Raw genomic sequence first — 27,154 nt, forward strand, 5'->3', positions numbered from 1 at the left:
CGCGCTTCTTGATTAAATCACGGATAAACATGTATTTGATGTCCAAGTGCTTCATCCTTTGGTGGCTCCTAGGTTCCTCCGCATATCTGATGCAAGGAATGTTGTCCTCCATAATAATCAATGGGATGCTATCCACATCTAATTCCTTTAAATGGTTTGTTAACCACAAACCCTCTTTTACAGCACATGATAATGCTGTCAATTCGGCTTCAGAAGACGACAAACTTACCGTTTGTTGCTTCTTTGTTGCCCATGCAACCAAATTTCCATAAACCTGGAAAGCGTATCCAGATATAGATTTGCGATTATCTTCATCATTTGCAAAATCCGCATCGGCATATCCAATCAACACATTGGCGTTGTTTTGATGCTGATACACTATACATGTATCCATTGTCCCACGTAGGTAAACCGCTCCAATGGGCATCAGATGGACGGCTCTGATATTTACTCAATGCGCTTACCGCAGCACAAATATCGGGCCGTGTAGTGATTGCTAGGTATTGCAAGCTACCCAATAGTTCTTTGTATGGGTGTTGTGTTTCGTTTCCTTCATTCTTCGTCCACTTGTTGTTTGCTTCTAGTGGTGTCCCCACAGGTTTGCAATCAAATATTCCAAATCGTCTCAAAATCCGTGCAGTGTAGCCAGATTGAGCGATTTTTAACGTTTGGGTTTTCATATCTCTGGTTATGTCCATTCCGAGGAAATGTTTGACTTCTGATAAATCCTTCATATGGAATAACTTTCCAAGTTCGGATTTTATCCAGTCAATTTCATCGAGATTTGCTCCTACAATCAGTAGGTTATCTACGTACAAAATCAAAATTAATCCCTTTTGCTTGTTTTTGTACACACAGGAGTCACATTTCAGATGGGTAAATCCGAGATTTGTAATCGCCGTGTCAAAACGTTTGTTCCAACTTCTGCTAGCCTGCTTTAAGCCATACAGACTTTTCTGCAGAAGAACAGTTTGACCTTTTCCAACTTCGTCCTTCGGTAGTTGCATGTAGATAACCTCATCTAACTTTCCGTTAAGAAATGCCGTCTTAACATCCATTTGATGGATTAACAGCCATGGATAAAATTGTTCTAACGCTCTCCATTCTCGCAACAGGAGAAAAGGTTTCGCTATAGTCGAATCCAGGACGCTGTGAACAGCCCTTGGCCACTAACCGTGCCTTATAGCGTCCATCTTCTTTGACGTTGAACACCCATTTCGACTGAATTGGTTTCTTCGGTACATCTCCGTCCACGATACTCCAGGTTTGGTTTTCCTTCAGTGACCCCATTTCGCTGTCTAGTGCAGTTTCCCACTGCTCCCAATCATCGCGCTGCTTCAGTTCCTCAATAGTTTGAGGAATCGGATTTATTTCAGAAAACGATGAAGCGATTTTTGCCATTTTGTAATCAGTATACCTAGCCGGTACCTTTCTCTCTCGCTCACTTCGCCGCATTGCTGCATTTCCGGTTCATCCTCCGAATTTTGCTCTTCAAAAGTGCTTTCATAGTCACTTTCTAATGATATTTCTGTAAGCGTATTCTCTTCACTGACATTGGACTGTTCATGAATCGTCTCTTCCATGGCCGCATTCTTCTCAACTGATTCGTCCTCTTTGCAGCTTGATACAGGAATTAGCTGAACTGTTTCAAGATCTTCTGGGGAAATTTGATCATCTCCATTAGACAAACGATCAGACTGATCCTTGTAAAGCCGCTCTTCATCGAATATCACATTCCTTGAGGACTCATTTGATCGGGTTTCTTTGTTCCAATGCCTGTACCCGTTATTTGCGTAACCCACAAATACAAGGCGTTTGGTTTTCGAATCTAACTTTTGCCGTTTTTCCTTCGGAATTTGAGCATAGGCTGTACAGCCAAAGATTCTCAAATTTTACAAATTAGGCCGTTTGTTGAAGAACATTTCAAATGGAGTTTTGTTTTCTACAAGTCCATTGGTGGGACATCTATTCGTGATGTAAACAGCACAATGCAATGCTTCTCCCCACATTTCCTTTGGCATTCCACTTCCGTGTAACATTGCACGAACCTTCTCCATCAAAGTTCGGTTGATCCTTTCGCTAACTCCATTTTGTTGTGGTGTGTATGGTACTGTGTAAATCATTTGAATTCCGTTTTCTTTACAGAAGTCTTTGAATTCATTTCCAATGTATTCACCACCATTATCGCACCGTAGTTTGGATATACTTCGCCCAAAGTGTCCTTCAACCAAAGCTTTGAATTCTTGAAATTTCTCGATAACTTCTCTTTTTCGTGCTATCAAATAAGCAAGAGTAAAGTGCGTATAATCATCGGTAAATGTAACAAAATACCGGTAGCCATTATACGTTTTTACTTCCATGGGACCGCAAACATCGGAATGTATAATTTCAAGCGGCCTGCTTGATCTTGGAAGTTCCTGGTGCTCAAATCGTTTGCTGCTTTGCTTCCCCGCTAAACAGCTTTCGCAAACCTTTTGAGTATCTTCTCCAGACAAACTATGGTTGATTCCCTCAACCATGTCGTTCTTAAGCAGCCTTTCTATCCCCGAAAAGCTCAAGTGACCCAATCGCTCATGAAGCTTCTCCATACTTACTTGCATTGTTCCAATCAACGCTGATGGGTCAACAATCGAATCGTGGGAGAAATCCATGCAGTAAAGTCCATCTACTACCGTCCCCCTAGCGATAACCTCACCAAAGTTCAGGAATAAGACACTGTCGTTTACAAAAACGACTTTCTTCCCCATTTCATTTGCCTTTCTTACCGAAAGGAGATTCGAATCCAGACCAGGAATAAATAAGACGTTATACAATGTAATCGGTTTCATTTTATTCACCCCAATTATGGAAGTCAATCTCATTTTTCCCGACTTTGTGGCCCAAAGCACCTGGCCGGATTTTGCTGTACTAATTGCAGCGGGCTTGTCCAGCTCCTTCACATTCTCCAGCAGCCGTTCGTCGTTGACCATGTGCTCGGTGGCCCTGGAGTCCACGACGAATCGCACATTCGCTGCTCTCTTCGCTCTCGCTCTCTCGATCCTTCTGCCAGCCATCAGGGCGTGGCCGCCGGTCCTCTTCTTGGTTGGCTTCTTCTTCTTCGGGCAACGGTTCTTATAATGGTCGACTCCACCGCACCCGAAACATTTGATTTCGTTCTTCTTCTCCGTTTTCAGCGCAATACTGCTTGATGCCCCCGATGGTCCTGGTACCTCTCCACTGGCAAGCTCTGTGTCCAGCAACATCCGCTTGATGTCATAAATGGGTTTACGACAGAGTTCCTCATTCGACAATACCGTCAGAGCGCCCTTGACGTTGTCGAATTTTTCCGGCAATGCAATCAACAGAGCGTGGACTTTTTCGCTGCTGGTTAAGTTCGCATTCATACGATCAAGCTCCCGTATGATGAGGTCGTATTCGTCAAACAGTCTCTCCAGGCTCTCGAAGTTCCTGTTTCTGAGCATGAACAGCCGTTGACACATACTCATCAATGCCGCAGTTCCGGATTTCTGATAAGTACGTACCAGAATATCCATGGCCTTTTTTGCGTAGGTAACCCCTACGATCTTGTTCAGTACGTCGTTGCTGACGACCAAAACGATCTCATCGATGGCATCAACATCATCTTCCACGCGCTTGCGGTATTTCTCCAACCGAGCATTCTCCTGCTCCAGTGTCTCGCCTGGTGCAGCGGTGGCAAACGTTTCCTCGTCGGGCGTCCGCTTCAGGCAGTGGATGAGCTTCATCTTAGCCAAATGATGCTCGATTCTCCACTTCCACGCCGCGAACTGGCTCTCCGTTCCGTCAAAGACGTGGGAACGATCTCCACGGACGAATCCCAGCGTTGCGTAGGATCTCTCGGCAGTAACCTTGCCGGTACGATCACTTGACTGACCGTCATGGATGTTACCTGCTCCGCTCCCGCTTCCGCTGCCACTTCCACTACCGCTTTCAGGACTTCCTTGACCAGGCATCTTCAAAACCAGATCTGTCACAGCTAGCCGCTGGGCCCATAACCTCTTAAACTTCCTTGAGTGAAATGATAACACCGATAACTTGGTTTGGATACTGATACTGTATTGAAGTTTATTCATCCGAAGTCGTTAAAAGGTAACATAATATATTAGCGATATATACTAAAATGATATGATATTATTATATAATTCAATCTGGCCACACTGCTAGCCGCATTGGCAAAGCTCAAATTCAAATCATTAGATTAGGCCTTTACAAATCTAGAAAGATTCGCGAATCAGGCGAAACTGACAAAATGTACACAATTTAAGAAACTATAGTGTTGAAATTGTGGCTTGATTATCTTTTCACTGCACTTGAACTTTTCCCCTATCGATAATTTAACTATTCAAAAAACGCAAATTTGTAGAAGGCGAAACTTCACGTCATGCAAAACCACACGTTTATCAAAGTGGTGGGCGCATCTGAAATCGAAATCAAAACACGGCGAGAGTAAACGGCGACACTGCAAACAAAAAATAAACAAGGCGTACATGGCGGGCTTAATTGAAACCAGAATGTAAACACGGTGCAAAAGTGACAGGCGACACTGAAAATAATATCGATTATAGGCTCATAACATTGGGCGATACTGGCATTCTCGAGTACGTTTTAGGCGAAACCTTTAAAGATTTTTTGAGTACGAAATAGCTAGGGGAATTGTAGGAGATGTGTGTGGTATTGATGAGGATTTTAAAACTAGGTTTATGAAATGTGTATTAAGGTGAAAAGGTTAAAGTTTGAGTATATTTTCTCCAATTGGGATTTAAAATTCTGGACAAACATTTCAAAAGGGCACATCGACATTGGTAAACAATGACTTTGCAAGACGCTGTTGAGCCCAATTCAATTCGATTGCGCTCACCAATACCACTAACAGGATGAGCTAACACTAATCTTCTTGATAGTGGTGTTAGTTTGCGTGGGAGGGCTAAAATGGGCTCAACAGCAACGTTTCCGAAAAAAGGCTCAAGACCTCTTGAGCCCTTTTCAAATGTTTGTCCAGAATTGTACATGAGAATTTCATTGATTATTTTCTCATTGTTATTGATTTGTCAAATAGGCCCTTATCGCGAATCTCTCTAGAAATGTTCTACGAGAGCTTTTTACCACAGTTGATATCTGTGGGAACGGGTGAAAAGAGAATTGATAAACAACCGTGATAACCTCACGAGAGTTGTTATTGTTTACTATTGGATCTTCAACAATGAACACAGAAGAAAACATCGGATTCGTCTGATTCGCCTTCTCTCCCTGGTTCTGGTTTGTGTCTAGTCCTTGCGAACATTGGAGAATACATGTTCGTCTTCAGCTGTCCGGGAACTTGCCGAAACTTCCATTCCGGCCCTTCGTCAACGGAAAATGACTGCTGTGGGAGAGAATGAAAACATTTACTAAACATAAAGAAATTATCAGATATAGAGGAAATATTAATGCATGAAACACTTACCAATGGATTACGATCAAGCACAGATTTTGAAGATTCGTTCAGATCGCTGGATTAACAACGGATTATTTTCACTCTAGTTTCTGCGTCTCAGGTTTCTGCTAGCAAAACATAAACAGAAATAAAACACGCTAAAAACCATTTACTCACATTTAAGTTTTAAGTTTTGTAGATGGTCTAATCCATCGGTGTACTAAATTTTCTCGGTCTAAGAATTATGACACTTGAGCGGGGCACGCTCCCGTATGGTCGCCACGTGATCTGGACCCGCTCTAGTGTCAAAATTCTTCGACCGAGCTGGTTTAGTACACCAGTGGATAAGACCATAAGTTTGTTAAAAAAATTGTTTGTTTGGGCGAACATTGGAACGACAAGTAAGAGAAAAAAAAATCAAAACTCAAAACATGACAGAAATTTATATTGTAAAAACTATTATTGTTTTGAGATTTTTCGCCTGGTGCTTAACTTTTTAAACAGTTTTTTTTTATGACATCCCAAGTAGAGCGGTCAAGTACAATTTGCTGGCAAGGGGTCATGCACAAATTACGTCACGCTCTAAGGGGGGAGGGGGTCAAGCCAAGCGCGACAAGCCTTACAAAAAATTCGGAGGACTCATACAAAAAACGTAACAAAGGGGGGGTTGGAGGGGGTCAAAAAAGTTGAAATTTAGCGTGACATAATTTGTGTACCATCCCCAATTGGGTCCTAAAATTTTTAATGAAATCTTGTTTTTATTTAATAACACGAAAAAGCATGTTACTGTAACTACTTTAGCAATTTTTCCCGCTCAAATAATGGCTATATCATGTTTAAACTTTAATTTAAAGATTTGGTCCATAAATGAACCTTGACACTTTTGATCATGTTTGACGTTCGCTTAGTCGACAAAAACACCACAGGGGTTTTAGTTCGACCACTGGGGTTGTTCGTATCTGACATTTCGTAAGCGACACGGAAAACAAAATACACCCAAAATTTGAGTTTAAGCCAAAGGATGTGACAAAATCTAAACAAATGTTTTTTGGGCTTAAACCAACGGAAAACATTAGAAAATTGAGTAAACATGTGTTTTTGGTCTAAACTTAAGCGTTTGGCACTAAAATTGGGACAGGGCTTTAGGACCCTATTACCAAAATGATTTTGACAGCTAATGCAGGATTACCGAACTATCACCATTTTCCTTACAGAATAATCGAGCGGAACATTTTTCCATACAGTAAAATGACAGCTCCAGTTGATTTGCACGTCATACGCTATGCAACGTTACGGAAATTCACTCTACTTATCAACTGAATACAGCTCAAATAAATTGAACAGCTTAAGCATTTCTTGGCCATTAGTTGTCCTATCTTTTTGCACGGTAGACATGAAATGGATGCTGCCCATTAAACGGTACCGTTATTCGGGGGCAAATTGATCACTGGAGTGAATTTGATCAGGTCGCTACCAAAGAAAAAAATCCTCCCAAGGATGCTTGGCACCACAGACATTCCATGGTTTCTAGTTTATAGATGTCTAATGATGATTTTGAACTATTTGTAAGAAATTGAATTATTCGTCAAATTAAATAAATTCTCATGTTTTGTTTTTTTTTTTGTTAACTGTGCATAAAGTAAGAAATTAATTTCTTTCCGTGTACCCTAGAACATAGGATCCACGAAGCTTTCATTCAATTTTTACTAGTGCTGCCACCTCATTGTCAAAAAAAGCTCGATTTAGATACGTCGACATGATATGAAATCAAAAGCCCGCGCGTGTTGTACAAATTGCATATTGATTGGCGAATTGACCTAATCATGTTAATTTTCTTTCTGCACAATTTCCACTCCTGTGGAAAATTCCATCCTTTTTCAAATTTCCAATCAGGAAAAGGCTTCTTAAAAATTGTACAGCTTGCAGACAAACTGCGTCGTAGCTTTTAGGTCTAAACCAATTTGTATCGCGAGCGTCGTTTCATTTAAAGTGGAGTGCTCGAATTGACAAGTCGATATTTTGTCGGAGTGATTCTAGAAGAAAATTCAAATTGTTAAGGTGTATTAGCTTCAAACTGAAATCGAAGTAATTTCCGGGAAAGTACTTTGTTCAGTGAATGTATAAATTAAAAAAACTTTCAATTACAGGTTTTTTATAAGTTGTTTAGTAAAGAACCGTGTGACAACCACGTGTGCCTTAATAGTGGTTTAGTTCAGGTAAGCCATTACTATTTCAACCTTAAGTGAAGCAATTAGTGAAATTCTAACGTTGAATAGGCTTTGCCCATCCAACGTGGGCGGTTCATCCGGAGTTGGTCCATATTTTTCCAGGACGAAGTTGAAGCAAGCCAGACCAGAGCGGTCAGTCCACGTGGTTCGAGTTGGCAGTCCGAATTAGACTCTGCGGTGCCGTAGCGATCAACCGTTGGCGCGCAGAAAAGCTAGGCATTGAGCGGAGACACTGTAGCATCGGTGTAAAAGTGTACAATCCGAATCGGGCTAGCAATACTGCTCGATTTAAGATCCGTTTAGTCAAGTGGGACGATATCGAGCCTCGTCCACGTGCTCGTCACTCCACTAGACAGGGACGCATCTACCCTGAGTTCATCGTCGCCCACGGATCGTGCTAGTGTTTGCTCTATGGTAAGTCAAAGGTAATCTCACTGCCAACAATCAAACCACCTCTCGAACATCGACTGGACTTCCAAGCTTGGCAACGAAACCACGGTAACTAATCGCCCAAGGACAGCGTGGGAGCCGAAACGTTTCCGGCTTAAGGTCAGACTAGTTTATTGCCTAAGAAGAAAGAAATACTATGTTTAGTAAAAGGTTCAAACATAAGCCAATACAGTTAGCCGTGACGTCACAAAATAAAGAGTAGGGTTTTCTTGAACTGAATCGAGTCGTAGAATAAACTGGTTCCTCTTATATGTGAAGCTTATAACAAACCTGATCAGTCAAATTTTAAATGCGAAGCTTGATGGGAAATAAATGTTACTTCGAATTCAGTTCTCCCTCCACTAGTTCGTGACGTCATTCAAAGTTAAACTTTCGCAAATTGGTTGGTCTAGTTAGCAAAGACACAACTCGACTGCTCGACTGTACGATTTTTCTTTAGTTATACAATTTTTGTCGGATTTACTAGTCATTAGTAAAGTTTGCTTCATTGGTTGGGTCAATTTGTACACAATTCGGTCCGTTATTAACTGTTGGCCTGCTCTGAGATAGCGGTCTCATGCCGGGATCTAAATCCGAGTTAACGGTCCTTCAATTAGAAGGTGGCGCATAAACCGTTAGCTTTAAGATACAGAAAGGATTGTTACATATTAAATTTTTATTAGGGTCAGTTTTGCAATAAAATGTTTTCACTTTTTGAAGGTGTAAGCAATAGGGTTGGAAATGTCGGTGATAAACAATCCACTGGTGCTATGCCTACATGTCAACTTTGAGTATTTAAAATGTTCTGTAAGCTTAAGTATGAATTACTGAACTCATTTTTTTATATTGTACAGCATAGCAGGTATGGCTATTTACTCATGAAACCGTTTATTCTCAAATAATGTGACTATTTCAATTAATTGGAATAAATAAATAAATAAATAAATAAATAAATAAATAAATAAATAAATAAGTTCTTATAACATACCTCCAGTAAAAACAAAAATTGCCAGGCGTATCAGGTAGATTTTCAAAGTTTAATTTTGCAATAAAATCATCAAGCATTCGAATTGTAAGAATTTTAACATCATCTTAAGATTCAGGAGACCCAAATTTAGTAGATCGGGAAATTTTTATTCTTAAATCTGCTTTTTTATATGGTGATCAATTTCGCCCTACTGATAATTTTTGATATTAAAACTATTTTAATGATATGTTAAATATTATTTCATGAAAAGTCGATTACATAAACTGATAAAGATCAATGGAGTACTGATTTTGTCGAAATTTAATTGACAATATTTGAATTCCGAAGAATAACACAACAAAAAGTTGTAAAATACTGATCAATTTGCCCCCGGATTAAGGTACTTGGAATATTTTAAGATTTTGTTATGCCGTGCACTCCCGCTAATATGAACGATATCGAACGATCGGGATTTATTTTTAATTTGAACTTCTAATAGCGGGGTGCAAATTAAAAAGTGGTCAAACCAACGGGGTATTTGTAGTTCTCTGTCCAAATTCCATACCGCTTGGTTATAGGGGAACAAAGTAGCAGTATGCCAAAGTTGAGCGTTATGTATGTAAATCGGCTTTCACTACTATTATTCTGAACCCAACAGTAGTTTGTGGTCGAATCGAATCGAAAAACTTGATAATTCATTGTATATGCTTTTTTAATCAATACATTAGATAAACTACGTAGAAAATTTAGCTTCAAGCAGAGTCTCATGTTTCTGGAGGAATATTTGAAAAAAAAAAAAATCCTGGGAAGGTAAATCTCTACAGGAATCTGGAGCTAAAATCCTCAGAAATTCTTGACGACCCGATGGATTCAGGATGCATAAAGAATTTCTAGGATTTTTACTGGATGAAACACTGTGTGATTTGATAAATTCCTACTGAAGATTTTACATTAATATTTCGTCATTAAGGTCGTTCCCCTCCCCTGATGGAAATCCTGGCTGCTACTACTTTTCGTCAGTGGATGCCAGCATGTGGGGAAGATACTTTTCCACCGCAAACAGTAGGCGACGACGACGGCGAGAATCGGTTAAAGGAAAGCTTGACGCGGAAGGGGCAGAATGTGAGTTATGATCCTTGAAACTGTATCGAAGGAAGAAAGCGTCATCTACAGATAGATATAACTCGCACATGTGGCGACGTAGAACCACTGAAGTGGATCAAATGGGGTCTCTTCACTCTTCACTAATGTGATTGAAGACTCGACGTGCAGTGATGCGTGTGATGTTGATTTCCATCGTCATCGTCCGAAGGTGACGAACATCAAAAGCCGTTACCGTTATCGATATGCGATTCTTTAAACGGCGATCAAATCCGCAGAATTCCGGTTCCACGAATAGCAGTTTAGAGGCGGAAGGAAGGCGGGCACGTGTGCAGAGCAATTAATGTTCGATTTGTTCCCACATCTTGACTGATGTGCCTTCGACGCCTACTACGTCTATCTGTATAGACGCGTTTTCCATTTCCTCGGTTGGTCGTGGCCTACTGAGACCGGAGGCAGCACTCCATCCATCCAAAAACGGAATCCCACTGCAGAAGGAAAAGCGTTGGCAGAAGTATTCGTAGCCTTTATCAGTGGATTGAATGTGGAGTTTGTGCCTAGAAGTGTTTACCTACTTTTACTGCTCAAACAAACGCGAGGAGGTTTTTTTTTTCCGGGCTGGATATTGGAAGGAATTCGAGTTCGAGTGCGCGATGCGTACCAACCGAATGACGGGAGGGATAATGAAGGCAATTTATTTTTATCCTTCGGGTGAATTTACATTTTTTTTTTCGTCGGCTTACGAATATGACTGAAGAGGGAAATAATTCTTTGTGTGAACCGAAACATAAGATGAGAGTTGAGGAATGTTGACTTTAAGCTTTTTATTTTCATTTCTCTGTAGCTTTTTTCCTTTCAGAAACTTGAAAAGCACGCTTCCTCAGAATTTTTTCGAAAGTTCTCCAGAAGCTTTCCATAACTTCTGCAGACGCTATTCAAAGTATTCCCAATCCTTCTTGAAGCTTCTCATTAACTTATCAAAACTAAGAAATTTATTAAACTTCTCCAAAAGCTTTCCAAAGAGTTTCCAGAAGCTTCCCATAGCTTCTTCACAAGCTTCCCAAAATATCTCCTGTAGCTCTCCAAAGATTCTCCAGAGGCTTCTCAAAGCTTCTGTTGAGACTTTCCAATGCTTATCAAGAGGCGTCCCAATGCTTCTTCAGAAGATTCCAAACATTCCTCCAGAAGCTTCCCAAAGCTTCTCCGGATGTTTCTCAAAGTATTTCCAGAAGCTTATCTAAGCATCTCCAGACGCTTCTCATAGCTGCTTCAGAAGAATCCAAAGCTTCTCCAGACCGAAATTCGTTCAGAAGCTTCTCCAGACACTTGCCAGGAAATTTCCGTCGAAATCATGAGAGGTCAAAAATGCTTTGCTTCGCTAGAAGTTTTTCCTATCTTGCTTTTCCACGCTATCATGTCCATCAATGCCTTAATACGCTTGTACAAGGTCAAGTGTTCCCAGAAGTACTGCTTCCACCTTTTAATCATCAAAGTTTTGCGTCAGGATGGCCCAATCTTTTTCACGAACGAAGCTTTCATGAAATGCAATGATGTTCACATCTGTTCCATTGGAGCTGACTTAAATTTTCCAATACCTTGTGGATTCCTCAGAAAATTATACTCTACATCATCTTCCTCCATAAGAGACCTGAATTGTGCATCCCTCCCCAATTGAAAACCATTTCAAAAATCGGTCAAACTTCCAATAACCTGACAAAAGGACGAAAGGATTCAACAGTCGTCATCATTATTGGCCATATCATTCGGAATTGTGTGATCTAATCGCATTGATGAGGTCTTTTGCGAACGGGCGACCATCAAGTCCCTCTTAACTACATGGATGGTGGTGGCGGCGGCGGCTGGTACCCGAAGAGAAAGTTCTCGATGACAATGGCAATCATCAAATTATCCCCTTGACGATTGGCAAATGGGTATGTGGGTGTGGATAGAGAAAGAGAGAAAAAAAGCTCCGGGATCTGATGTCCATCAATGGCTAACATGATGGTTTCCCTGTTTTCTCCTCTTCCGGTCTGCTCACGTCACATTGCTACTTTTCATGGCTGTTGACCTGAAGCATCCAAGGAAGCTATGAGACGGTTTTTTTTGTCCCTCGTTAGAGACAGAGAAAAAAAGTATCAACTTGTTCCATTGAAGTTGGAATGAGATATAGCCCTAAGGCGAAAAATCTAGAAAGATACATCTGCTTTAAAAAGGATCAAAGACGAAATAAAGACGTAGTAGTTGGGTTAATAATGTGAACCACTTCTAGTACTACTTTTGGTACCCAAGTATGACAGATCGCAGTACACTTTTCAAGTTTCAAGCTTCCAAGTTGTCTTTGATAGGATTGTTTCCCGTTCATACGATGAACTTTAACCTTGTCTTTTGGGGTGCGGGATCGGATAATTCTTCTTCAAAGAGACTATTATTTTGAAGCAGTGAATAAACTGTCACCCAACACCCAGCGACTAAGACATTGTCATTTCCTATTCTTGTTGCAACAATTTTATTCCGCAACATCAGTTTATCACCACTTGAACAAAATATGACAAAGATCGATCACCATGTGCGCAGAAATTTTCTGGGCTTCGCATTGCAATTCGAGAACTTTCTCTGTGTTGGTAAACATTGGCACACTATCGAACAGCATGCATAAAACAAATTTGGTTTTGTGTTTAAAATAACTGATTAATCGCGAGTTGAAAAGGTTACAACAATGTAGTGCCCTATGATTGTCATGTCAATTTTGCGTCTGATTGTATCCCAATCCGCAAAAGTATGGATAAACGGGTTGTGAGCGACTTGTTTTGTTGTTTGTTTTTCGTCTCCTTTGATGAAAATTTGATTCACTGTTTTGAAGTAACCGTGTTCTTCGATGTTTTGGTTCCGATCTAATCAATCTGATTCTGTGCATCCAAAATTTATGACCCTGAGAGACATTTTTAAGTATCAGAAAAATCCATTATTCAAATTCAGATCCTCATCCTCCATTTGCGAGGGTTTGATTCCGATTTAACAAACGCACTTTATTTACCTTCGTCGCACTTCTCGTAGCCTCCTTCGATGACGAACGACAGGTGTCATCGATAATACGCCGGAACCGTCAACATTGGCGTAGCCAGGATTTTTTGACGTAGAAGTACGTCTTTCTTCTCTATACAGGAGTGAAATTGGAATTTCAAAACCAAGAGCGTTACGCTGGCATGAAATATTTTAAACGTTTATAACTTTTCGCTGGCTTAACAAAATTTCTTGATTAGCACCTCAATCGAAAGATAAGACATCAAAGCTTCATGTCGTTTACTTACTGAATCCCACATACCTGTCCAAATAGTTTAATAACTGTTTTAAAATAGAACGTTGATTTCAAGCAAATCTATAAATAGGGGTGGCTAGAGAAAATTTGACGTCATTTGCTTTTCAGTCTCCGATTGGCTCGCATCTCAGCAGGCGACAGATCGGCTTGCTCTGACCGGGCGTGCTTCTCAGGCACAGACATCGATAGCGAAGGACGCCCCCGTTTGTCTTGCTTCGCTCAAATCAAACTGTCGAGCGAGCGAGATAAGATGCCGTCCGAAGCTAAAGCCATCACCGCTGCCGTCGCCTAGAAGAAGAAGAGGAAGCAGTCCACAGGTGAATTTGCGGTCAAACTGTGAACACGGTCGGGTGAGTCATTCTCGCTTTGTGGTTCACCGCTTGTTTGCGTTCACCCAGCCATCGTCATCGCCGCCGCAAATTTCATCGGCCGAGGAGCTGTTGACCCGCGCTTCAAAATTTCGACTCGTGATGAAATCATCATTGGTGGTCAAGAAGCAATCCCGTTAGGAGCAAACACCAGAAGCCCCCTGAATTTTGCTGATCCGAGCAGTGTTATTTATCCGTAACAACATCGAAGCTAACAAAGCCATCGGTTCTTTTCAGAGCCATCAAATTTGTGGAAAAGAGTTGAAAGAGAAATATTTCCGTCTTTATTTATAACTTCTTATATTTCTAAATCAATTTCACAGCTTCATACAAAATTTTATTTGTCATGAATAATTTATGACTCAACGATTTGAGATTGTACTCGCGGACGCAGCTGCAGTGCCGTCGGGGTGAGTGCTCAACATTTCACAACGATTGTAAATTAGAGTGGCTTTTCCAACAGCGCCTTTTATGTTCCATATTTTATGGGAACACTTTGATTAGGAAAATATCCCATGTAACAAAATTGCGACATATTTAGAATGCTTTTGAGAAGACATTCTCATTGAACAGTTGTAATAATTTTGGCACCCATGGATCAGAAATTTACCGTCATAATAAAGAAAACTATTAATTATCAATAGCTCGTATTGAATATTTAGTTAATGTCAACCCTTCCAGCAATTCATGTTCGACCAATTTCTCACGCATTAGTCTTCTCCGCAATTTTCAAGTAATTCTAAGCCAAACACATTATTGGCACATACCCATTTCCCAGATTGGTCGATCAGAAAGCGAAGAGCACAAAAGGGAGGAGCATCATCTGCTATTCCAAGGTTATAAAACATGCTGCCTTCGTTGCATTCAGTTTCATTCCATTTTCGCTTTCGAGCTGGTAAGAGCTCCTCCGAACTTGCTTAGCGAGAAGTACCTCGCTGCTAGAAGCTTGCTGAGCTGTTAATCCAGAATCTGGTTTGTGAAATCGCTCAATATTTCAAGATTGAGCTACGTTTCCAGATTTCAATTAAATCCCTGTGATCCGCTACCCTGTTGATGTTGTGCACCCATGAAATATTCATCTGGTTTGTCGAATAAACAGAGAACTTATTCACTTCTTCTTCTTCTTCTTCTTATTGGCATTAACGTCCTCACTGGGACAGAGCCTGCTTTTCAGCTTAGTGTTCTTATGACACTTCCACAGTTATTAACTGAGAGCTTTCTTTGCCAAAGTTTCCATTTTTGCATTCGTATATCGTGTGGCAGGTACGATTATACTCTATGCCCAGGGAAGTCAAGAAAATTTCCATTACGAAAAGATCCTGGACCGACCGGGAATCGAACCCAGACACCTTCAGCATGGCTTTGCTTTGTAGCCGCGGACTCTAACCACTCGGCCAAGGAAGGCCCCAACTTATTCACATGCATTTGCAACTTTTTCGATTTTCCATACAAAATGACCAACTTTGGTAAGTTAGATCTCAGTTATTTATGGAAATATTTTCGAATGAAACTTTCACAGAACATCAGATATAACTTGAATTTTAACATATATTTTTGAATAATTTTTCCAATCACAAGTTTATAAGCAATAACTGTTTGACTAAACTGTAATTTTCGACGAAAAATTCAAAACTTTTTATCCTAAAATCTGATAGCCTTACACAAAAACTGTCTTCAGCAAACTTATTCATCTCGTCAAAATCTACAACTTTGCTGAAGATACCATGAAGCTATTCCTTCAATATGTTTAGTTATGTCAATTATAAAAAATCGTCAAAAAAATCACTTTAGTCAAACCGTTACTGCTTTTTAACGTGTGATTGGAAAAATCACTCAAAAATATATGTTAAAATTTAAGTTAGGTCTGATATTCTGTGAAAATGTCATTCAAATCGGTCCATAAATAACTGAGATATAGTTTATCAAAGGTGGTCATTTTGCATGAAAAATCAAAAGAGTTGCAGTTTTTTTTCTCAGCGACGAATCACACCATCAACGAAAATAGCGCGAAAGCAATAACCAATCGCGTGCGAGTAGCGAACGAAGTGACGAAACAACCAAGCGAGAGCCCCACCACTTGCCATCGGTGAACGGAGCTCGAGCAAATAAAACCACTGGTTGTTCTGCTCCCAGCTCATTCACAAATCGAACGGCATAACGAACGGATCAAGCAGCGGAGCAGCAAAGAAGAGCGCGTGAAAGCCACAGCAGTGTGCGAGTAGCGAACGGAACCAGAGAGCAATGAAGCGAAAGCAACAACTGAAAATCATTCAGTGGACGGATTAGTAGTCAGCGCCTACCGGCGACCTGTTGGAAAGTAACGCCAGCGAAATATACACCATCTGCCTCTCCTTACCATTCATATTCTTGTACTTGATGAATTCAATGAAATGGTTTGGTTTGGCGATGGAGCAAAGAGTTGTTTAGGATGATTTGACTTAACAAAGAGTTGTTGATAAATATTCCAATCAATAAGAGTTGTTTTGAAAAAGTTCACTTTTAGCAGAATTTTCCTCGGAAAATTTCTGCTTTACCAAAGAGTTGTTAATGAAATTCCTGCAGCAAAGGGTCGAGTTTCTCCCCACGAATATTTCCAGCCAGGACCAGTCATGGAGGACAATCCATCCCGAGCATCACGGCCCTCGCTTCCAAAATTCTCGAGTACGGAAATTGTAAAATGTATTAAAATTGCGACAGATTTTAAATACTGTTCAATAAACTGTTTCTTGACCAATTGTAATGAGCAACTATTGATCTGAATTGATTTTTCTACATGTTGTCTATTGCGTTAATCTGAGAAATTGGCTATATGAAATTGATGTCTTGGCAAGGGATGTACAAGATGAGCATTATTCTGTTATTGCATCCCGACGGCACTGCCGCAGCGTTCTCGGAACATCCTCAAATTGTCGTATTGTCGACTATTCGTGATAAATCAGATATTGTATGATGCTACGAGATGCATTAAGAGATTATAGCAAGTATGTGGTAAGCACATTAGGAAATATTACTAGCTTTACTGTGTTTATCACGAGAAGTTCTTACTAGCTCGAAAGTGTAAATGAAATGAACCGAATCCTGTTGTTGTTACAGAGGGATTTTAATCCGAAGGTCATTCGTCCCTTAAATGAACCGAATCTGTCGAAAATAGTATGTTTTACATAATTTGAATTGCAGACGATGCTCCTCCCTTTCGTATTCTTCGCCTTCTTCTGATTGACCAATCTAGGATAAGGTTATGATATATCAACGATGCTGTTAGAAATACCATACAATGCTGAGTAGTATGATGTTATTACGGTCCGACGGCGCTGCAGTGGTAAATTCTCAAATTCATTTAATTATGTGGGGTAAATTATGTGAACCAAATTGTAGTATACCGCGATATTTAGATCATTATAGATAAATCAGTAAATATCATCCAATAAACCCTTTTATGAACGTATGTTGGTCCTGAGAAGGGCCGATTGAGCTTGGATGCTGTGACCACGAGTTTACCACGAGTCGAAATCTAGAAGCGCGGATCGGTCAACCTAGAAATCTTGAGCGATTTAACAAACCAGATGATTGACAGCTTAAGATTAACAGCTCAGCAGATTTCTAGCAGCGAGATACTTCTCGCTGAGCAAGTTCGGAGGAGCTCTTACCAGCTCGAAAGCGGAATTGGAATGAAACTGAATCCGACGAAGGAAGCATGTTTTATAACCTCAGAATAGCAGATGGTGCTCCTCCCTTTTGTGCTCTTCGCTTTCTGATCGACCAATCTAGGAAATGGGTATGTGCCAATAATGCGTTGGGCTTAGAATTACTTGAAAATTGCGGAGAAGACTAATGCGTGAGAAATTGGTCGAACATGAATTGCTGGAAGGGTTGACATTAACTAAATATTCAATACGAGCTATTGATAATCAATAGTTTTCTTTATTATGAATGTAAAATTCTGATCCATGGGTGCCAAAATTATTACAATTGTTCAATGAGAATGTCTTTTCAAAAGCATTCTTAATATGTTGCAAATTTGTTACATGTGATAATTTTGCTAATCAAAGTGTTCCCATATAATATGGAACAACAAAGACGCTGTTGGAAATGCCATTCTATTTTACAATTGTTGTGGAATGTTGAGCACTCACCCCGACGGCACTGCAGCAGCGTCCGCGATTACAGTCTCAAAATGTTTAGTCATAAATTATTCATGACAAATGAAATTTTGTATGAAGCTGTGAAATTGATTTAGGAATATTAGAAGCCATATATAAAGTCGGAAGTATTTCTCTTTTAACTCTTTTCCACTAATTTGATGGCCCTGAAAAGGGTCGATGGCTTTGTTAGCTTTGATGTTCTTATAGATAAATAACACTGCGGGATGTTATATGTTGATTGCCATGGTCAAACGGGGAATCCTCAACTCAAATGTATAAATTTAAGCAAGTTATTTGCTTATACGACGAACCTAAAGTTTCGTGGCGTGGATGGCGCACAACAGTGACAGGTAGTGGATCACCGGGCTTAAGTCGAAATCTGATGATGGCGGCGATGACGATGGCCGGGTGAACGCAAATAAGCGGTGAAGCACAAAGCGAGAATGACTTGCCCGACCATGTTCACAGTTCGACCGCAAATTTTCCTGTGGACTGCTTCCTCTTCTTCTTCTTGACGACGGCAGCGGTGATGATTTTGGCTTCGGACGGCATCTTCTCTCGCTCGCTCGACAGTTTGATTTGAGCGAAGCAAGACAAACGGGGAGGTCCTTCGCTATCGATGTCTGTGCCTGAGAAGCACGCCCGGTCAGAGCAAGACGATCTGTTGCCTGCTGAGATGCGATCCAAGCGGAGAATGGAAAGCAAATGATGTTTCTCAAGCATCCCTATTTATAAATTTGCTTGAAATCAACTTCTCTAGCACCCCTATTAATAAATTTGCTTGAAATCAACGTTCTCTTTTAAAACAGTTATTAAACTATTTGGACAGGTATGTGGGATTCAGTAAGTAAACGACATGACCCTTTGATGTCTTGTCTTTCAATTGAGGTGCCATTCAAGGAATTTCGTTAAACCAGCAAACAGCTATAAGAGTTCAAAATATTTCATGCCAACGTAAGGCTCTTGGTTTTGAAATTCCAATTTCACTCCTGTATAGAGAATTTTTATTTTACTTTCAAACTGTGCGGCATAATCAAATGCAAACGCATTCATTTCCCGATGGTTAGTGCCTGTGCTTTTACTGTTCATAAGTCGCAAGGTGGAACTTTCCCCGAGGTCGTGTACGACTATGACAAAAGCCAGGATCAGCAATTGGTATATGTTGGTTTGTCGCGGGTTACTTCACTGCAAGGGCTATTTTTGACAAACTCTTCCAATTTTTTTAAGTTCCATCACACCAAAGGCAGCAATTCTCTCAAGAGGGTTGACGTGAGGAATGAGCTGCAGCGCTTAGGCAATCATCGATTAGTGACGCTTTGAGACGAACTGCGTGAAACACTGGATCATAGCGGCCAAGCCTGCATATTGATGAGTATCAATGTACAGAGCCTAAATGCTCATGCAATGGATATTGCTACAGACCAAAGCACTGGACCGATTCTATCGATTCTCACGATCGAAGCACCCGAGCTATCAAACATCTAATCTACTGGAGGAGTTTGGCGAACTACAGGTGGAGCCAGAAACCGATCACCCAACCAAGCAACACAAGGAAGCAACGACCAAACAAACAAATTCAATCATCTGGCATTATTCCTGGAACACCAAACACTGGTTCTCGGTTCCACAGAACGACAAATGGTGCTTTTCAGGACTACCAAAATGAGTCCAAAAAGAGTTAACTTCTGAAAACTTCATCCGATCAATAACAACACAAAACTAGTATACTTACAAATTCATACACATGACAAATCAAATTATTAATCATCGTAGTTCTACGTCAACCCCGCGGTAATGTAATAGACATTACCCACCCCAATTTTTTATCAGGGAGGGCACCAGCTTCACAAGTAGCTTCCCAAAGCATCACCAGAAGCTTTCAAAAATTTACCAGAAGCTTTTCACAGCATCCCCAGAAGCTTTCCAAAACTTTATTAGAAGCTTTCCAAAGCTACACCAGAAGTTTTCCATAGCTTCACTAGAAGCTTTCCAAACTTCCCCAGAAGCTTTTCAAAACTGCACTTGTAGCTTTCCAAAGCTACACCTGAGCGGTTCCACAGAAAATGACGACTTTTTTTCCCAAATTTCATTTTTATATTTTTTGATTGGGATGAAATTTTGCACATGCTTTCTTTATGCCCAAAAATGCCTGTTTGCATCATCGGCTCGCCATTTTGACTCTAGCCTTACTTTTGAGAAGGGCCTAAGAAAAAAATCCTTAATAATTTTCAAAAAATTATAACTTAGAAACGGTTTGTCCGATCAGTTTGGTGCCTTCCGCAAAGTTTTAGGTTATTATTGGGACTATCTGGAAAAAAAATGTACACTGTAAAAAAAATGTTGTAATTTTTAATATATCGAAAATAAAGCTTAAAAATCAATTTTCTCAAAAATCGTATTTATGATTTTTTTTTAATTTTTTATATGTTAAAGTAGACAAAAAATAAAGTCTTTTGTACAGTGGGTCAAGATGGAGAAATCATGGACAAAAAAGTTATGATTTTTTAAAAAAAGGTTGATTTTTCAATATGGTCTTAATAAACTTTTTGAATGCTTTTCGACCCGATTTTATGAAAGTACGCAAAATTTTCAACAAAAAAGGTAAGAAAAGGAAAATTTTGCTAATTGCTACCGAAACATTTGAAAAGTTTATTATGACCATTTTCAACAAATTCACCTTTTTTTTAAAAAAATTCATAAATTTTTTGTCCATGATTTCTCCATCTTGACCCACTGTGCAAAAGACTTCATTTTTTGTCTTCTTTAACATATAAAAAATAAAAAATAAATCATAAATACGATTTTTGAGAAAATTGATTTTTAAGCTTTATTTTTGATATATAAAAAATTACAACTTTTTTTTGCAGTGTATGTTTTTTTTCCAGATAGTCCCAATAATAACCTAAAACTTTGCGGAAGACTCCAAACTGATCGGACAAACCGTTTCTAAGTTATATTATAATGACCGAAAATTGAAAATTATATCATAATTTTGAATTAAAATCGCTGTATCTTTAAAACGGTAAAAGTTAGCCTGATTTTTCCGTAAACCTTTTTTGTTGTAAATTTTGCGTACTTTCATAAAATCGAGTTGAAAAACATTTAAAAAGTTTATTATGACCATTTTCAAAAATTCACCTATTTTCAAAAAATCATAACTTTTTTGTCCATGATTTCTCCATCTTGACCCACTGTGCAAAAGACTTCATTTTTTGTCTACTTTAACATATAAAAAAAAAAAATCAAAAACACAATTTTTGAGAAAATTGATTTTTAAGCTTTATTTTCGATATACAGTAATACCTCGATATAACGTAACTCGATTTTTATTTTCGTTACGTTATATCGAGGTTACGTTATATCGAAGCAAAATATTTTTTTTCTGAATTTCGTTCATCATGTATTGTTTGGTGAGAAAATGGGTCTTACATTGATATTATTGAACTAGCAGGCATTTTCAGTTTATCTTACATATTTTTTTAAAATATTTTTCGTATGAATTTTTTTTATATTTTTCTTTTTGTTTTATTTTTTACTTTTACCTTTTTATTTCAGTATTCCCTAATAAAATGTATTCAGTAAAAACTTTGGAGGAATCCTTGAACACTCGGAGAAACTATATAATAAATTCATAAATGAGATCTTTCAGAAATCTTTAAAAATGTTAATGTTGAGGAATCCATGAACATTTCTAGCAAGCAGTTATGGAATTTCAAGAATTTTGTTATGAGGAACTCGTGGTAAAACTCTTAAAGCAAATCTTTTTGTAATTTCTGAACAGAATTTTAAAATGAATGACCCAAGAATTCTTTGAAAAATGTTTTTTTTTAGAATTCATGAAGAAATCACTAGAAAACTGTCAAAAACAAGAACTATCTTTGAGTAATTTTTCATGCGAAAGTTTCTGAACGAATACGTTGTGAATTTTCGGTAGTATTTTAGGAGAGATTTCTGGAGGATCTCCGGAGGAGGATGCTCAGTTTTTGGAATCCCTGAATATATTTTTATAATAAAAAAAAATCCATAGAAAAATTTCTAGACCTATCGTCTTCAAGAATTACTTGAAGAACTCAATGAAATCATTGGAATCTTTCCTTAGAAATTTGTGTTGGAATCAATGAAAGATTTCATTTCACATAGAATCCTTGAAAAACCTAAACTAGTATATAGAATGGTTTCTGCATAAATATTTGTAAAAAGTTCTGCAGAAAACCATAATTAAATTGGTGGAGAAATGCCAAGAAAATTGTTCTTCAGGTTTTTGGACGAATACCTGTACGCGTTTTTAAATAATTTGTAGAGCATTCCAAGAATTATAACTGGATTGTTCTTTAAAAAGGCCGCTGGAAGAATTCATGAAAAAATGCTGAAATAATTTATAAATTTATAGACTCCGGAAAAGTATAAGGTATCATATGTGGAATTGTTTGTAGAATGCATAGTTGAATCCACTTTACATCCTGGAGAAATAACACATGAATATCTGGAGGGTCAACTTGTAGAATTTCTGGAATATCCCTGTTGGAATTATTTTGAGAATAGATTTTAAGTTTATACATGAATACCAGGACAGTTTAAGATAAGCCATGGAGCAATTATTGTCGGAATATCTGGAGGCATCCTCAGAATCCGTCGAGAAATTTCGATATCGATTTATGACTGTATTCAGTGATAGTAAACGCTTGAATTGCTTTGATTTAGTATTGGTTGGTTTTTGAATCTTGAAAAATGTTATAGCAGTTCATAAACCATGTTTTTGATAAAAATTGTAAAAATATATGGGGTCAAAGAAAAGTTACGTTATATCGAGGTAAAAATTACGTTATATCGAGTTACGTTATAAAGAGGTTACGTTATATCGAGGTTACGTTATTAGATATTACTGTATAAAAAATTACAACATATTTTTTTACAGTGTATATTTCTTTCCAGATAGTCCCAACAATAACCTAAAACTTAGCGGAAGGCACCAAACTGATCGGACAAACCGTTTCTAAGTTATAATTTTTTGAAAATTATTAAGGATTTTTTTCTTAGGCCCTTCTCAAAAGTAAGGCTAGAGTCAAAATGGCGAGCCGATGATGCAAAAAGGCATTTTTGGGCATAAAGAAAGCATGTGCAAAATTTCATCCAAATAAAAAAATACAAAAGTAAACCGACATTCGAATTCAAATGGAACCGCTCACCTGTAGCTTTCCAAAGCTTCACCAGAAGCTCTTCGAACCTTCATCAGAAGCTTGTCGATCCTTCACCAGAAGGCTCTCCGAAGCTTCGCTAGAAGCTTCGAAGAGCTTCTGTAGAAGCTTCGAAGACGCTCGCCGAAGCTTCTCTAGAAGCTGTCCAAAGCTCTTCGAATCTTCTCCAGAAGCTCTTCGAAGCATCTCCAGAAGCTCTTCGAAGCTTCTCCAGAAGCTCTTCGAAGCTTCTCCAGAAGCTCTTCGAAGCTTCTCCAGAAGCTCTTCGAAGCTTCTCCAGAGGCTATTCGAAGCTTCTCCAGAAGCTCTTCGAAGCTTCTCCAGAGGCTATTCGAAGCTTCTCCAGAAGCTCTTTGAAGCTTCTCCAGAAGCTCTTCGAAGCTTCTCCAGAAGCTCTTCGAGGCTCCTCCAGAAGCTCTTCGAAGCTTCTCCAGAAGCTCTTCGAAGCTTCTCCAGAGGCTATTCGAAGCTTCTCCAGAAGCTCTTCGAAGCTTCTCCAGAGGCTATTCGAAGCTTCTCCAGAAGCTCTTTGAAGCTTCTCCAGAAGCTCTTCGAAGCTTCTCCAGAGGCTATTCGAAGCTTCTCCAGAAGCTCTTCGAAGCTTCTCCAGAAGCTCTTCGAAGGCATCTCCAGAAGCTCTTCGAAGCTTCTCCAGAAGCTCTTCGAAGCTTCTCCAGAAGCTTCTCGAAGCTTCTCCAGAGGCTATTCGAAGCTTCTCCAGAAGCTCTTCGAAGCTTCTCCAGAAGCTCTTCGAAGCTTCTCCAGAAGCTCTTCGAAGCTTCTCCAGAAGCTCTTCGAAGCTTCTCCAGAAGCTCTTCGAAGCTTCTCCAGAAGCTCTTCGAAGCTTCTCCAGAAGCTCTTCTAAGCTTCTCCAGAGGCTATTCGAAGCTTCTCCAGAAGCTCTTCGAAGCTTCTCCAGAGGCTATTCGAAGCTTCTCCAGAAGCTCTTTGAAGCTTCTCCAGAAGCTCTTCGAAGCTTCTCCAGAAGCTCTTCGAGGCTCCTCCAGAAGCTCTTCGAAGCTTCTCCAGAAGCTCTTCGAAGCTTCTCCAGAGGCTATTCGAAGCTTCTCCAGAAGCTCTTCGAAGCTTCTCCAGAGGCTATTCGAAGCTTCTCCAGAAGCTCTTTGAAGCTTCTCCAGAAGCTCTTCGAAGCTTCTCCAGAAGCTCTTCGAGGCTCCTCCAGAAGCTCTTCGAAGCTTCTCCAGAGGCTATTCGAAGCTTCTCCAGAAGCTCTTCGAAGCTTCTCCAGAGGCTATTCGAAGCTTCTCCAGAAGCTCTTTGAAGCTTCTCCAGAAGCTCTTCGAAGCTTCTCCAGAAGCTCTCCGAAGCTTCTCCAGAAGCTCTCCGAAGCTTCTCCAGAAGCTCTCCGAAGCTTCCCCAGAAGCTCTCCGAAGCTTCTCCAGAAGCTCTCCGAAGCTTCCCCAGAAGCTCTCCGAAGCTTCCCCAGAAGCTCTCCGAAGCTTCCCCAGAAGCTCTCCGAAGCTTCTCCAGAAGCTCTCCGAAGCTTCTCTAGAAGATCTTCGGAGCTTCTTCAGAAGCTCTTCGGAGCTTCTTCAGAAGCTCTCCGAAGGTTCTCCAGAAGCTCTTTGAAGCTTCTCCAGAAGCTCTCCGAAGCTTCTCCAGAAGCTCTTCGAAGCTTCTCCAGAAACTCCCCGAAGTTTCTCCAGAAGTAAGCTCTCCGAAGCATTTGATGAAGCTCTTTGATGCTTCTCCAGAAGCTCTCCGAAGCTTCATAGAAGCTTAGAAGCTCATAGAAGCTTCACTAGAAGCTCTCCGAAGCTTTTCCAGAAGCTCTCCGAAGCTTCTCCAGAAGCTCCCCGAAGCTTCTTAATAATCTTTTCGATGCTTCTTCAAAAGCTTTGCGAAGAAACTGAAGCATACTGCCTATTTTTTATTTCTTTTTTTTTATTCAAAAATGTCATCCATAATTATTCCATTACTTGTCTGTGAGTCATCCTTAAGATATTCCTTTAGATATTACTCCTGATAACACCTCTGCCATGACAAATGTATTGCTCATCATTTTCCTCTCTTGAGGATTTTTAGTAGGTATTCAAATAAATGCTCCAAGGATCTACCCAAACGTCAGTCCAAACATACAAATGAAAATTTCCCAGAATGAGTCCTTCAAAATTAATTCAAGAATTTTTCCAAGGATAGCTTTAGAAACTGTTTAAAAACAATATCAGTAATTTTCTCTGATGCTCGTTCACTAATTCTATCTTAAGTTCATTGAAATATTTCTCCTGGAAATCTTTCCAGGAGGATCTTCAAGAATGTTTCATAGACATTTTTTTTACGAAATTTCTTGCTCTAATTTCTGAAATTACATTTTACGAGAAATGCCTGGTTAAATCACAAGACGTTCCAAATTAGCTGACCAGTTTGCTCTTTGACAGTTCTTCTATGGAAATGACAGCCTCGTGTTTGTACCGGTCCTCCGCACCTATGTAAACAATTGCACAGACGCACAGTGCGTTGAATGTTTGGAGATGCGGGACAAAAATCAAAACTGGAAGATCAAGCCATTTGAGCACCTTGGTATGGAAGGAAAAGTTGTTTCTGTTCAAAAGAGCTACAATTTGCATAAATGACATATAATATAGGCATAATCGCATAACTGTCTCAAGCGCCAATTTCATAATTTTCCAAGAAAAACCTTGCAATTTATACTTTTATTACTCATAATGTTATAAGCAGTTATAAGCAAATATATCTCTTCTCGCTCGTAGCTGCAAAAGTGACTTATACGCCCCCAATTGAAAAAAAGCTTGCTCTGGTGTGATGTCAGGTTGAGCCGAGACCACATAGCGTAGCAAGATTTTCGGATTATTTATCACAAACAACTCATTTTCATACTTGTGCTGGTTAAGGAGTATACCTAAAAATAGTCAAAAATCTCGAATAGTTGCAGGGAGTTGCAGGTGTATCTTTCAGACCCCTTAGAGGACACTCTAAGAAACATATCTTTTTACCCATAACGCGGGTAGATCACCTTTTCGTGGTGCGTTATGGGGTAAAGATCTACCAATGAACCCTAGTCCTGACTGCTTCAAACGAAGAGAACAGGATGCTATAGTAATCAAAGGAACACTATTAGTCCTTGTTACATTTTAAACCTTGTTAAAAGTGACAAGTCTCGGTTTTCCAGTAGCCGAGAATGACCTTGAGACAAGGATAAAAATGAGTCGAAATCAACAAGTTGTTTTCTAATCTTTTATTTATTGTTCTCTAGTTTGAAGAAGTAAGGACTAGGATTCTGATGCATGGACAATATCGGTGTCACTTCCCGACTTTATCAAGGGATCCGATTTTGACTGATAAAGGGGCGCGCCTGCGGAGAGTGTACCCACCACACCCTTCGAAGGGTTTAAAAAGCGGAACCTTTCAATCAGAATGCTTTCCTGTGATCAAGTTAGGAATGACAACTGTAAAAAAACCGAATACTTTATCACTTCTCGATAGTGACAAAGTAACACGACATGCACTACACAAAGGACACGGGATATACTACAATAGATCAAATATTGGTCGCAGTGGTTTATGTTCCGAACAGAAAAAAAAGAAACATATCTGTGCATGATTTGGGGTGGAACTCGGTGGAACTTTTTTTGAATCAATAATCAAAGTTACATGTTAGTATTTCATAAGTTTGATTTCATAGCCAACTCAACGTGCCGATTTCTCATATTCAAAGTAAAACTTGGTGTTCTTATCACATCAAATATACTTTACCAATCTTCAGCCATGTTCTCTTTTAGATTTTGATTGAATATTTTGGTTTCAATACTCTCCGTGCTAGTTGAAAGGATTGCTGTAAATATGCGATAAAATCTAGATTTTCTGCTACTCCGACAACTGTCACTTTCGGCGCTTGTTGTGATAGTTTTAGTGCTTTGTATAGCTTATAAATACATGATTCAATAACGGATGCTATCTATAAACACTTGTGGATACTTGTTATCGCCGGATAAAAT

At 39.4% G+C, this 27,154-nt stretch overlaps 1 protein-coding gene and 1 long non-coding RNA gene across 2 annotated transcripts in view; one reads left to right on the forward strand and one right to left on the reverse strand.

Annotated features, from left to right (window-relative positions):
• Positions 1-27,154, forward strand: part of LOC5575945 (G-protein coupled receptor moody) — a 565,627-nt gene that overhangs the window by 81,966 nt on the left and 456,507 nt on the right. The gene's annotated exons all lie outside the window — the stretch shown is intronic.
• LOC110674787 lies at positions 5,175-5,557 on the reverse strand. The gene is made up of 2 exons (XR_002499197.1): positions 5,462-5,557; positions 5,175-5,380 (listed from the first exon to the last, which is right to left on the reverse strand). It is a non-coding gene; the product is annotated as an uncharacterized LOC110674787 (long non-coding RNA).

Source organism: Aedes aegypti, chromosome 1 (assembly GCF_002204515.2).
Source record: "Aedes aegypti strain LVP_AGWG chromosome 1, AaegL5.0 Primary Assembly, whole genome shotgun sequence".
Classification (NCBI taxonomy): domain Eukaryota; kingdom Metazoa; phylum Arthropoda; class Insecta; order Diptera; family Culicidae; genus Aedes; species Aedes aegypti.